This window comes from Tursiops truncatus, chromosome 9 (assembly GCF_011762595.2).
Source record: "Tursiops truncatus isolate mTurTru1 chromosome 9, mTurTru1.mat.Y, whole genome shotgun sequence".
Classification (NCBI taxonomy): domain Eukaryota; kingdom Metazoa; phylum Chordata; class Mammalia; order Artiodactyla; family Delphinidae; genus Tursiops; species Tursiops truncatus.
The window spans coordinates 92,320,847-92,335,858 of record NC_047042.1 but is presented as its reverse complement, the minus strand read 5'-3'; the positions used below and the strand labels follow the sequence as shown (position 1 = coordinate 92,335,858).

At 40.0% G+C, this 15,012-nt stretch overlaps 1 long non-coding RNA gene across 1 annotated transcript; it reads right to left on the bottom strand.

The window, feature by feature from the left end:
- Positions 1–5,267: 5,267 nt before the first annotated feature.
- LOC141279585 (uncharacterized) lies at positions 5,268–15,009 on the bottom strand. The gene is made up of 5 exons (XR_012334122.1): positions 13,940–15,009; positions 11,498–11,602; positions 11,340–11,420; positions 8,979–9,116; positions 5,268–5,755 (listed from the first exon to the last, which is right to left on the bottom strand). It is a non-coding gene; the product is annotated as an uncharacterized lncRNA (long non-coding RNA).
- Between the last annotated feature and the right edge of the window lie 3 nt (positions 15,010–15,012).

Here is a 15,012-nt window from a genome sequence, read left to right as displayed (position 1 = left end):
ATTGGCAAGAATGTGGGGAGGAGATTCTCATGTATTGTTGGTGGAAATAGGAAGTATTAGAGCCGTTTTGTAAAACAATTGGCAATATCTATTAAAATTACATTTATTTGTACCTTTTTCAAGGCACACCTGCTTTTTTTTTGCTGCATCACACAGCTTGTGGGGATCTCAGTTGCCCAACCAGGGATCGAACCCATGCCATGGCAGTTGACTTTGAGGGACTACCAGGTATTTTTAGTATTATTGAGTAAGAAAAGTAAGATGTCTAGTGTGGTCAATTTGTCACCAAGTGACCAGTTGGTCTCCTCAATAAACCGTGCAGTATCAAGGGCTCAGCCTTGGTCTCTGTGGCTGGCAGGATGGCAGCAGTAGCTAGAGCCACCTTGGCAAGTGCGAGGCCAGGCTGGGGGGCCATGAGCAACCTCAGTGTCTGCTCCCACAGAGAGTTTGCTCATGTGCCCATTGTGCCAGCACTGGGATGTCTTACGACATAGGCTGGCTGACATCAACTGGCCTAACCATTTTGTCTGTTTGGTAGTTTAATGCCTTATCCACGGAGGATGCTCTCTGGTGGACGTTAACATTTGATATAAAGATCTGCTCACTGGTGCCAACTCTCATAGGTCTACTCACAAAGCTTTTCCCTAGATTTCCTTGTACAGATCTGTCAGTCCCTTCCTTCTAGGCCCCTGATCATTGACCACGGCCCAAGAATCTGCATATATTCTTCTCTTGGCCCACTTCTCCTTCCATAAAGTGTGTGACCAGTTGTTCAACTCATAGTCCAACTCATAGGGAAGTTCAACTCATAGGGAAGATTTTCCCTACCTACTATTGCTCAAGGCCATCCCTAAAAGTGGACATACTGCAGCCATAATCATATTCAGTTTTCACCCATGTACCTAGGTAACACACCTGTGAACCACATTTGGCCTTTTTGCTGCTCCTTTAGCTGGTTTTAGAGGACCTCCCATGACAAGGCAGTCATAAGTATGAGTGAGGAAAGAGGTACCTGTGCATCTGTGGTGGGTGACAAGGAGGTCTAGGTTCCCTGCTTTGCCCTCTGGTCCTACTTGATTTCACTCTTTTGAGGGATTGCTGCTGGGCCCATCTGACCTTATAAATTGGCAGGTCTGATAAAACCCCTAATGAGCATTTCTGGACCCATGGCGCCTTATCTCCCCATAGTCTAATATTCTGTCTCTATCAGGGCCCAGCGATATGCCAGCAAATGTTTCTCAAAGGTGTGTAATTCTCTTCTTCAGATGGCATATGGCCTCACTCCAGAATGGTCAGCACTGTGATTCTCCCACTGGAGCTTGCTCCATACTGAACTCCATACTGAACAGATATACCTTTTTACAGATTTACCTCAAAACTCAGGTATGGGGACTTTGCTGGTGGCACAGTGGTTAAGAAGCCACCTGCCAATGCAGGGGACATGGGTTCGAGCCCCGGTCCAGGAAGATCCCACATGCCATGGAGCAACTAAGCCCATGCACCACAACTACTGAGCCTGTGCTCTAGAGCCCACGAGCCACAACTACTGAGCCCGCATGCCACAACTACTGAAGCCCACGCACCTAGAGCGCATGCTCCGCAACAAGAGAAGCCACCGCAATGAGAAGCCTGCGCACCGCAACGAAGAGCACCCCCCACTCACTGCAACTAGAGAAAGCCAGTGCGCAGCAACGAATACCCAACGCAGCCCAAAATAAAATAATTAATTAAAAAAACAAGCAAACAAAAAAACCCCTCAGGTATGAGTGAGAGCTGTGGGAATGGAGAACAATTTAAATAATAGGTAATGTACTATTATGTGAATCTCTTTTTCAACACTGGTTCATGTTCCTTGATCCATTTACAAGGCACTCTAATCCCTTATGTAAATGGGCTGCCGGCAGGCATGTCCCACCAGTCCTCCAAATACACTTGGATCTGGAACACTGCTGAGACTCCAGCTGGGTCCCTGTGTAAGAGAACATAACAATATCTGGCAAGAGTGTATAAACTAAGCAATCCAAATTCCCAGATATTATCAGACCAAATGAATAAAATGAGGATATATTAACTCAAAATCACAATGGTTTGTGTCCCTACCAGTTTGATAGTTTGAACCTCAGCAGCCCATTTAAGGCAGCCTATAATTATTTCTGGGAACCTGCAAAAGGGATGCGTCCCAGGATCAGACAGTCACCTTCCCCAATTCCAGGGGGTACAATTGACATTATATCCTGGGTGAACGTCACTCCCTGGAGCACAACTGAGATTCACAGTAAGTAAAATGTGAACAGTGTCCCTGGAATGGTGTAGCATTGACCCTGTGCCTTTCAGGTGTTCACAAACCAACTCCCACTCAGGACCTACTGTGTTCTTCCTCTTCTGCTTCCGGTGCCCCTGGCCACTGTTGACTGTCCTTGACATTGCCTGAAGGAGAACCACTGATACGAATGTTGAGGACACCCTTCGCAGGCTCCCCACTACTCACGCCGAGGATGCAGCCCCTTGATAATGCCAGCCCAATTGTTTGCACATTTCCAGATCAGGCCTGGGTTCTGTGCAGGTATGAGGAGAAAGGCCTGCTCCCTACATTCATGGTACTCTGCTTCTCAGGTGTTCAAGGCAAACCTTACGAAGTCTCTCACCAAAGTGTGCCATCAGCTTCCCCTCTCCATTCATTCTTCATCTCCTGCAAGCAACTCTCAACATTATCCCCTACCAAAAGTTTGCCTTAGCCATGGAATAACCAGCTGGTTTTGGGTTAATCTGCCTCAATGCACAATACATCAACATCTCCATGTGCCTTCTCCAACCTCCATCCAAAAGGATAAAGAAGCATATATCTAAATCAGAACACCTAATACCTGTGGTTATTTAACAGTGATGGTATGTGTGTATGTATGTATGCATATATGTATTTAGAGGTAAAAGTGACTGGGTAGTTGCTTTATATCTAGACCCATTCTAGAAGTAAAACTTTGTAACTTCTAAATTTTAAAAATCTTTAATTTACTGAGTATATTTAACATTTCCAAACTATTTTCCTATGATCTGTTTTCCCACAGAGAATAATTAAATAAACCACAACCAAAGATGTGCAATTAACTCTATGCTGAAAACTTGACAATGAAATAAGTCTTCAGGGACAGAGAAAGGAAAACTGGTTTTACACCTTCCACAACTTCAAGTTTCCAACATCCAGCAAGGTCAAGTTACAAGGACAAGTGTCTTGAGGAAAACTATAATGGCCTTGAAGAAATTGTACCTGTTCCATATTATCAAGAAAATTGTAATATTGTTTATAGCTCACAAACACCTCATAACTGGCAGGTCAATTCAACAAAGGGAATAAATAGATACATTCAGACTTAGTAAAAATAAGCTAGTTAAGAAGATGGATGATCCTCACTTTTGATACTTCAGTACTTAGCCATGTCAATTCTTTTAGCAAAAGGCTTTTATTTTACTTATTTATAAATTTATTTATTTATTTAACTTTTGGCTGCGTTGAGTCTTCGTTGCTGCTCTGGTTGTGGCGAGCAGGGGCTACTCTCCATTGCGGTGCGCGGGCTTCTCACTGCGGCGGCTTCTCTTGTTGTGGAGCACAGGCTCTAGGCTCGCGGGCTTCAGTAGTTGCAGCAGGCAGGCTCAGTAGTTGTGGCTCATGGGCTTAGTTGCTCTGCAGCATGCGGGATCTTCCCAGACCAGGGCTCAAACCCGTGTCCCCTGCATTGGCAGGTGGATTCTTAAACACTGCGCCACCAGGGAAGTCCCATAGCAAAAGGCTTTTAAATTTCTTCATTGTGTCAGTTTTGCCTTTAACTTGTTCATTTTAAGCTGAGACCTCTCTAAGCATCCTTCCATATAGGGTTGGGAGTTCCAACCTCAATGTATATATATTGAGAAACTTCTAAAGTTAGAGTAATATTATGAAGCTGCTGTCTGCATTTATCACCATCCTGTAACCCAGTAGCAGTAAAATTCAGCTTCTGGTTGAGTCCAGCCTGGTTGTCTGCCACCACTACAGCTCTGTTCCCTCTGACAGTCTCCTGCTTATAAGTTTTATGGCAGTTTTAACTGTATTCTCTCTTCAGTGTTTCAAAAATCTTTGGGCCTAGTCTCATCCAGAACAATCCACCACACTTATAGTATGTTTCAAAGGTATCAAACAGCATGAAATGCAAATATGATAAAATATTCAATTTTCTCATTAAAGTAACAGTGTTCTTGGCACCTTAATTTCCTAACATCTAATGTCTTTCATTCTTTTAGCAACTAATAACATTTCCTAGAGAGTGAATTATTGTCCTATACAAAATCATGGAAGATATACTTGTATTCATGCAAGAAAAATTCTTATATGAAAAGTGCTACCTACAAAACCACACTAATTCTGAACAGTGTGAAAGGGTCTGAATAATTAGGATATTTGCTTCCCAAAGCTATAATGTTAAATTTGGCTTAAATTATCTAATATTGAGGCATTAAAATAAAAGTGCCGAGAAGTGATCATGGCAGATGCTGAAACAAGAAACCAGGAGTGAAAAAGACAGCTAAAAATTTATCAGAGTAATAAATAAAAGAATTTTAAAAGAGAAAACTCCAGATTTTTCAGAGGACACCTAAAATAGAAAAGATGTGAAGGTGAAGAGACATACATTTACCAATCTATTGCTAAAAAACTTCAGAAGTAGCTGAATTCAATTACTTAAAAAGGATTACAGAAATCAACTCAAAGATTTGTTATATCTACATCAGAGAACAAAGTTATGTACTTAGTCATTATATTTAAATTAAAAAGTCAAAGGGTGGTGCCATCGAGGTGTTTTTAAACATACAGGATGAGCAGCTGTTGAAGCAGAATGTGGGATTGTAGAGCTCAGTTTGGTACTTGTGGAGTTTGCAGTGTCTGTGACATACTCAAGTGAAGACACTTAGTAGGTAGTTGGATACAGAAGGTTGAGGCCAGGTGGAGATACCTACACTGTGATATAGATGTAGAAGTTATCATTGCAAATAAAACCAGTGGAATTGATAAGAGGATAAAATGAGTTTCATGAGAAAAAATAATTGGCAGAATATGGAAGCCCGGGTTATACCTACAGTTAAATTGCAGATGGTGAAAGCTGACCCCAAAAAGGAAACCAAGAAAGAACTAACCTTTTATGAGGAGTACTGGAAATGTGTGGAGTCATGGAATCTAAGGCAACAGAGATTTTTTTTATAAAGTATATTTTTTAATATATTTGTTTTATTTTTGGCTGCGTTGGGTCTTTGTTGCTGCGCGTGGGCTTTTCTCTGGTTGAGGTGAGGGGGAGCTACTCTTCACTGTGGTGCACAGGCTTCTCACTGCGGTGGCTTCTCTTGTTATGGAGCACGGGCTCTAGGCACGCGGGCTTCAGAAGTTGTGGCACATGGGCTCAGTAATTGTGGTGCATGGGCTTAGTTGCTCCGCGACATGTGGGGTCTTCCTGGCCCAGGGCTCAAACCCATGTCCCCTGCATTGGCAGGCGGATTCTTAACCACTGTGCCACCAGGAAAGCCTGCAATAGAGATTTTTGAGAAAAAGGAGACAGCCAGCAGTGTCGATGCGTAAATGAGGAGTGGCACTTCACAGTGCGAAGTAGGGAAGGTGATGAGAATGAATAAAAATGCATAGACGTTCCCACTTGGGGGAAACTAAAGAGTTCATGCCTTAAAGCCTCTATTTTCTCTGTGAAGTAGGAAGCAAGATCCCGTAGAAAGGTTTCTATACCTAAGAATCGAAGACAAAAGCAAAACACAGTTTTAAAAATCAGCATTAGAGACATTAAATACCAAAAACCAGTAATAGAAGTTCTGATGTCTCTAACGTTGGGTACTATTAGAGATTTGCTTTTTAACAATCTACTGTATACGAGGCTCTTCCCAAGCGATGGTAAGTGTTAAAACAAACAAACCAAAATCTAAGACTCTCATTATTGTTCAGATTTCATAAAAGCCTAGTGCAGTGTTTGGCACCAAGTAGGTATGCAGTAAGTATTTGTGGAGTGAATGAATAAATGAAGATATGAACTATGAGACATCATAAAAATATCTTAAGAACAAGAAGATACTAGGACAGGTTTTGCTGCAAATATTTAAAATAAAAAATATGTACTCCAAACACACACAGATTAACATAACAACATTTAAGATGTGAGAAAATTCTCACTTGATAGGTAGAGGTACATTATAGGGTCTTGTTAAAACCTGAGCAAGATACAGCAGAACTTTGCTTCATGACTCTTATTGTCTATAAATCATGATACAAAATGGTTTAATTCCAGTGTATCTGAAAATTAAAAGTATTATCAAACTAGATTTATCAGGAATAATCCTAGGCAGGTAATGTAAGAAGGTAAAACTTAATGTAATATTAATAGATGCCTTACAAGTTTTTAATTGCCTGAAAAAAAATTCCTTTGGAAACTTACCACAATGTTTTATTACCATAGGTACGTATTACTTTTATATAGAAAATGTTTCTTCCAGCATTTTTGGAAAAATTTCAAATGTACAGAAAAGTTAAAAGAATAGTATTACAAACACATTACTATATCCGTCTAGGTTGCCCCTTTTCTTTATCTCTATCTCCATTTTTTTCTGAGCCTTTTTTTTTTTTTTTTTTTTTTTGCTGTACGCGAGCCTCTCACTGTTGTGGCCTCTCCCGTTGCGGAGCGCAGGCTCCGGACGCGCAGGCTCAGTGGCCACGGCTCACGGGCCTAGCCGCTCCGCGGCATGTGGGATCTTCCCAGACCGGGGCCCTTTTCTGAGCCATTTTAAAATAAGTTGAAGATATAATGACATTTCAGCCCTAAACACTTCACCACTCATCTCATAGGAATAAGAATATTAACATTAATTAAATTAATTAATTTAATTCACAATTAGCATTTAATATATAGCCCACATTTAAATTTTCCCAACTGTCCCCAAAATATCTCTTATAGTTTATTTTGTTATCCGGGATTCAGTTAAGTTTCATGTATTGCATTTGGTTGTTGTATCTCTTTACTCTGTTTTAAACTAGAATAGTCCTCTGCCCTTGACTTTTTATTTTTCACAATATTGAATTTTTTTTTTTTTTTTTTTTTTTGCGGTACGCGGGTTTCTCACTACTGCGGCCTCTCCCGTCGCAGGGCACAGGCTCCGGACGCGCAGGCTCCGCGGCCATGGCTCACGGGCCCAGCTGCTCCGCAGCATGTGGGATCCTCCCGGACCGGGGCACGAACCCGTGTCCCCTACATCGAGCAGGCGGACTCTCAACCACTGCGCCACCAGGGAAGACCACACAATATTGAATTTTTAAAGAGTTAGAGTCGGTTGTCTTATATAACGTCCCACGTTCTGGATTTGATTGTCTCCTCATGATTACATTCAGGTTAAACCTATTGGGCCCAAATACTACATAGACTATGTACTGCATCAGGACTTACATAGTGTTGAAGTGTTCCCCTATTGGTGGTGCTAAGTTTTATTACTTGGTTAATAGAGTGGCTGCCAGATCTCTCCACTGTAAATATACACTTCCCCTTTATAATTAGTAAGAGGTCTGTGCGGTGGTGTTATGAAACCATGAGACGGTCCTGTTCCCTAACAGTCTTTTACCCAATAATAGTTTCAGCAACTATTCATGGTCCTGACTTGGAGTAATGATTACACTGGTGGTTGCAAAATGGTAATTTTTCTAATTCTATCATATCCTTGCTCTTGCATATACCAAGGCACATCCTGTGCAAGCTCAATTTATACATATACTTCCCTAGATCTGGATCAACCATTTCTTAAAGCCCATGTTACTTTTCGTGGAGAATGGCCTTTCAAAACCAAGATCCAGGCACCAGATATACTTACTACTACTCCTAGGCACTTTTTTCGGCGGGCAGAGCTAAGAACTTTTGAATCTATATCTACATCTATATAGACTACATATAAACATAAGTATTTATATATTGTACTATTTATTATTTATATATTTTAATATATTAAAATATGTAATTATATATTTTATATAGTATATATATTACAATAATTATAATTATTATATAGTATATATATATTTTAAAATTTTTATTTAAATTTTTTTATTTTTAAAAGTTTTTGGCTGCGTTGGGTCTTGTGCTGCTGTGCGCAGGCTTTCTCTAGTTGCGGCGAGCGGGGGCTACTCTTCGTTGTGGTGCGCCGGCTTCTCATTGCAGTGGCTTCTCTTGTTGTGGAGCACAGACTCTAGGCGCGCGGGCTTCATTAGTTGTGGCACGTGGGCTCAGTAGTTGTGGCTCGCGGGCTGTAGAGCACAGGCTCAGTAGTTGTGGTGCACGGGCTTAGTTGCTCCGTGGCATGTGGGATCTTCCCGGACCAGGGCTTGAACCCATGTCCCCTGCATCAGCAGGTGGATTCTTAACCACTGCGCCACCAGGGAAGTCCTAGTATATATTTTTAGTACATTAAAATAATATATGAATGATATATTATTTATATTATTTTAATATATTAAAATATATAATATAATAATACATTATTATATATAATATTATTTATATTATTATTTATAATACTGCGTTGGGTTGGCCAAAAAGTTCATTTGGCTTTTTCTGTTAAAAAAATAAATTATATATCTATGTAAGTACATACATAATACTTAAGTACTTGTATATATATACACATACACATAAGTAATGTAGTATACACGTATATTCTACATAGGTATAGCCATAGATACAAATATATAGATTATATACTTATAAGTATATACCGTTGAATTCTTCTGTTTTCTTTTTGGCCGTATGGCATGGCATGCAGAACTCCCCAGACCAGGGATCAAACCCGTGCCCCCTGCAGGGGAAGTGCAGAATCTCAACCACTGGACCACCAGGGAAGTCCCTACAGTTGACTCTTGAACAGTGCAGGGGTTAGGGGCACTGACCCGCCTCGCAGTTGAAAATCCATGTATAACTTACAGTTAGTCCGCTGTATACACGGTTCCTCCGTATCCGCAGTTCTGCATCTGTGGATTCAACCAGGCTTGGATCATGTAGTACTGTAGTATTTACTATTTGAAAAAGACCTGTGTATAAGCAGACCCATGCAGCTCCAACCTGTGTTATTCAAGGGACAAGAGTATACACTTTTATAGCATATGTACTTATATAGTACATGCATGTTCTTAACGCAATATATATACTTATTAGTATGTATTTTCCTAATTGTATCATTCCTTCTCTGTATATTAACTAGCATATATTCTTTTAAAAATTATACAGTATGTCTAGGTGTGTGTTTGTGTGTATGTATATTTATAGTATGTGTATATATACATATATTTTTCCCCCTAAATCTTATGTTAATACTGCTACTTCCAATTCAAATCCAACACCAAGAACCACAGGGTTCTTCCTCAACTTCCCCTGTTCCATATGTATTTCTACTTTTTCCACAGAAAGAACCCCGATTGCCAATATCAACATATGTACTCATTTGCTCTATGCCACAATAATGACAAATTGTTTCAGAATTACAAAACCAAGATAACTACCAATAATAAATCTTAATAAAGTTGAAGATTATTTGTAGTTAATTTTGCTTTTAGAATCTATTCCAGTCAGTACGTAATCAGAAGCAGAAGCCCTAGGAAATGTAAATAACAAGGAATTTACTATAGGGATTTGATCTTATGCAGTTGTGGAGGTGTTTAAGCAGTCTCTGTGAGGCCGGTGTTTCTGGGTCTGCTGCTGGAACCTGTGAGGAGGGACTGCAGTATAAGTCAGACTCTCACTACCTGAGGTTCTCATGGCAACTCCAGTGATGTGGGTCCTGCAGGAGAAGCCAGTGCTCACCACCACAGTTAAAAGGCCACTCCACCAAAATGGTATTGCTTATTGTCAGTTCTGTCTTACGGAAGGGAGTCACCACAGAGCTCTAAATCCATTTCTTACATCTTTGGTGAAGAGAGTGTGTTTTGGACCCTTTCATGGGATATATTTAAGGAGATGGTGAGCAGGTCTTACAGGATGGAAGAGGATTCTGGGAAACAAGTCCAGTTTAGCTAATAAAACAGTGTAAACCCACCGTAGTCTACAGTCAGAAAACTATATTCAGAAGCTACTTGAATTAACCATTTTCTCTGTGTAGCTATGTTATCAATTTGATGTACAATTAGGTTCATTTGGTTAGATCTTACTTTTTCATTTATTTACATGTCTCATAAAGTAAAACCATATTAGAAGGTATACTCAGAGAAGCCTCACTCCCACACTATCTCCTCCACCCTGCTCTGACCCATCCCTTATCAGGTACTATTTTCACTATATAGATATAGTTTTCCATATATATATATGGAAAACTACACCTTGCAATAAAAGCAAACTTTAAAAATTTAATACCCCAAATTACCAAATTCACAAAGAATATTTCAAAGAACTCTGTATCTTATTAACACACCCAAGGATAGTATAAGCAAGATGTTATAAGATGAAATAACATATTGATATAAACATCCTTTGGTAAATGTTAGAAATGTAATATCTAACAAATTTTGTGAATTAAAAAGCAAGGTTTTCCTTCAAGAATTAAAGTCTGAGAAATGTGAGTTCAGTGGAAGAGATGTCCAATGCTAAAAAGACTGAAAATCTAGACTTGATACAACAGCATTTTATTTAAGAAACAACAAAGGTTTTTTGTTGACTGTAACCTTCATATGTATCAATAATGGGTGCTTATATGATTTTTGATTATATTAACAAAAGCATGGTTCCTAGGTTATTGCAATGAGAGATTCTATTCTTTGTTAGTTGGATCAAATCTGGAACAGTGTTTAATTCATGGGACCACATTTTAACAGGAACATTGAAAAGAGTACACAGAAAGGTGAGAAAATGCTTTGAGAGAACTCCCTTCAAATATCTGAAAGCAGTTACACAGAACAAGAAACAGACTCATCTTGTGTTCCTCTATAAGGCAAAACTCAAATCAGAATACAGATGTCATAAAGAGGAGGATTTCAATTTAACTTCAGAAAAAAAAAGTTACAGTTGAATGTATGTATTAGTGAGGTTCCTACCACTAAAGTACTTGGATAGAGTTTAAAATTCCACAGAGGAGATTCCAAGTATCTCCCAGTGGGAAGATGGTGGGGAATCAACTCTATGATTCTGTTTTCTATTCACACCTAAACAGCTTCTATTAAACAATATAGAATTAAACAATATAGAATGTGTTATTTGTAATGATGACCTTGATTCATAAAGAAAATATTAAACTGTGGTGAGCTCTACAGCATTGAACATGGTTGGAGCTATAGAAGCTTCCTAGAGGCTGCTTACCTGTTTTCGAGTAGCTGACCAATACATGTGGGATCAGACCTCGCTGGGCAAGTCTGGCTGATGGGTGGGACTATCCAGTGTCTATAGAATGCAGGATTCAGGTTAGAAACACCAGTCGGAAATAAACTTATCTCCAGGGAAGAGAGGGTCAGGCCTACCAGCAAGGCTTCGTAACAGTGTCTCAGCCATCCTCTGGAAAAATGTTCGGAGTAGCGCTTCTCATCTAGATTTGTTTCCCAGCTTCCTGTGAATACATGAATGCCCTAGGGGAAAAGGGGATGGTGAGAAAAAGCTATAAGAACTGTGTTGACTAAAATGTCTGGAAGACTTTAAAATGCAAGATAAGACTGTTTTGATGCCCATATGGCATGCTATAACACAAAAGGGAGGTGTTATTTCTGTTTCTGCTCAACACAAACTGGCTTGGCTCATTACAGGCTCCAAGAACACAGTGCCACTGTTTTGTGTAGTGGATTTCAGCACATCAACACTACCAAATCCCATCAGCATTGGGATTTGGGGGGAAATGCCCAAGAGGAGAGAGTTAGGATGTGTCCAATAGCCAAGGACCTGCATTTAGTTTTGCAGGCAGTGGGGGCCTCAGAAGCTAAAGAAAGACGGTAAGGCCTTCTTCTGTACCATACTGAGATATGTCTTGGTGATTCTCAGTAATAAAAGGGGGAGAGTTTCAGTGTAGAATCCCCTTGGGAGAAGGTGAGGATAAGCAGCTATTTCTACAGAGTAGCTAGTCCATTATTCTAAACACAGTCTGTCTGTACGTTAAATATGTCTGTAAATTCTTTGACATGTCTTTCATTGAGAGGTGGGTTCTATAGTCTCTCTCCATGAATTTGGGCTGGACTTTGTGACTTACCTGTATCCAATAAAATGCAGCAGAAGTGATGCTGTGTGACTTAGGAAACTAGGTCATAAAATGCAATACAGCTTCCACCTTGCTTACAGGAACCCTAGTATATGGAGCCCTCAGCTGCCTTGTTACAAGTCTGACCACCCTGAGGCAGCCATGCTAGGAGGAAGCTCAGGCCACGTGAAGAGAGTATTTAGGCATCCTGGCTGACTGCCTTACCTGAGGTCCCAGCTTCAACCAGCTGACATACGAGGAAATCAGCCTCCAGGTGATTCCAGACCCCCATGACTGAGACACCTCCAGGCATTCAGACACCTCCAGGCATTCAGCTTCTCAGCTGAGGTCACAGACATCATGGAGCAGAAATAAGCCATGTCTGCTATGCTTTGTCTGAATTCTAACCAAGAGGGTAACTTTATATTTCACAAAGGGCAAACCTATAATGTTTGATCGTCACAATGATACAGATAGATAGGACTGGCATTATCACTCCCCTCGTTTTACAGATTGAAACAACAACAAACAGGTATTTGTGTTTATCAGCCTTGAGATTATATAGCCAAGATGTGGCGTGGTGACACTGAAATTCTGATCTTTGGAGTCCAAAGTTTATGCTTTCTCTGTATTTTCCCATGTGGATCCTGTGGGTCTTTAGAATGGCCTAGGGAAATCAGTAAGATACATCCAGAATTTGAAGACGAAGTCAGAAAATGTTTTATTTATTTATTTGGCTGCACCAGGTCTCAGTTGAGGCGTGCAGGATCTTTGTTGGAGCATGTGGGCTCTTAGTTGCGGCATGTGGGATCTAGTTCCCTGACCAGGGATGGAACCCAGGCCCCCTGCATTGGGAGTGCAGAGTCTTAATCACTGGACCACCAGGGAAGTCCCCAGAAAATGCTGAATAAATGAAAGCTAACAAGAATCAACATTAAACTGATGAGATCAGCCATCCTGTGGAGAAAACAATCACGTAAAATATTGTGGCTGATAAAGAAAACTATACTTGTGGATACTGAAGAATCCCTGCATCCTTGGGATTAATCCCTATAAAATAGATAACTAATAAGAACACAGGGAACTGTGTATAGCACAGGGAACTCTACTCAATACTCTGTAATGGCCTATATGGGAAAAGAATCTAAAAAAAAAAAACAGTGGATATATGTATAACTGATTCACTTTGCTGTATACCTGAGGCTAACACAACATTGTAAATCAACTATACTCCAATAAAAATTTTTTAAAAAAAGAAGGCTATACTTTAAAATGAAACCAATGGAATAAAAACCTTAGGAGTTTTAAATGTTATGAAGAAGTGTTATAACGATATAATATTTCTAGGGGCTGATTTTTAGAAAATGAAATAGGACTGTTAGAGAATTTTTTAAAACTCTGCTAATTGTATTTCTGATGGTATCAAGGGGAAAATGTGCCATGACTGGCTGCTGGTTCTATGTTTGTCTGCTTAGATTTCCTTATAGTAAAGAAGGGTGCTTCAGACTAGTAGAGCTTGATGACATTATCCCTTAGGATAATCTTCATTTACACTTTTGTCAAGCCACCTTTTGATTTAAATTTAGTGCCTCAAGGCGACTTCTCTACTTGGAAGGGAAAGTATAAAGAAGCTAACAAAGCATACCATGCTCATTCTATAAGTGGTATTTTGTATTTTTCAATGTAGGGTAATATTAATAACCTGATTAAACAAGCAGTCTCATACACAACTCCTTACCTTGGGAGTAAGGGTCTGCTCCTGGGCTCATGGTAACTCTATCCTTACACAGACATTCCGCTTCAGAAGTCAGTAGGACGGCTTTCTATCTCTTGAATCATGGTGAATACAAGAAGGTCACTGGTGACTTTCCCCCTATGGGTAGTACACTTAAAGCTTCTCATGACTTGATGTTTACGTTACTTTGTGATTAACTGCACACCATTTGGAGCTCACAGTAACTTCCACTGTTTCTCACTCCTATTTCTCCCTTACTTAGATTTTTTCCCTTTCATATTCCCCTTTCCTTTCACATACATGTGTTTTTAATAATAAATTGGGTTTCTTTAATTCCATTCTGTAATTGGGCCTCTCAAAGGTAATTTACCTCTCTTCTCTTGTTTTCATGCATATTTGGCATAAAGAATTCCTTGGAATATTGTTTATGAGCAGGACAAAAGTATTTAAAATACTTTGAATGATTTTCCTAAAAATAAAAATGATTCAAGTTTGGATGCTTCAAATGTCTAGAATGCTCCATGCCTTGTGCAGGCTCTAGAACATAGAAAGCGACCCACTGACATTTGTTGAATGAATCTGGGAAACGAAAAATAGACTAAACATTTCATTCCTGAACGATGAAGCAAAAAAAGAAAAGCTTTTAGACTTCCATTTAGACCCACTTTATTAACAGGCCAAATCCTTTAATGAAAAGGATCCAAGCATCATTCTCGTAACTTGTCTTTACCTAAATCTATTTCTATCAAATTCTGCTTGACTATTGCTACCTCGGGGTTTCAAGTCTTATTTTTATGACACGGAGACGTTCGTTATAATGGAAATAACACAAGTAGTATGGGCTTCCCGTCTTTCTCCCTCTAGGATTTCAACTTCTTCTCGAACACCATCCTCCTCTTCTAGTAAATCCTACATTACAGAACAGGCTTAGGACAGAGAAGAGAATTAATCGGAGCCATGGAAACGGCCGAGTGGAGGAAACGTGTGAGCTGGGAGGTGAGCAGAAGGGCAAGATACCCTCCCCTGACGACGGCGCCAGGGCGCTCCGAGGATCACGTCACGCACCTCAGGTGACG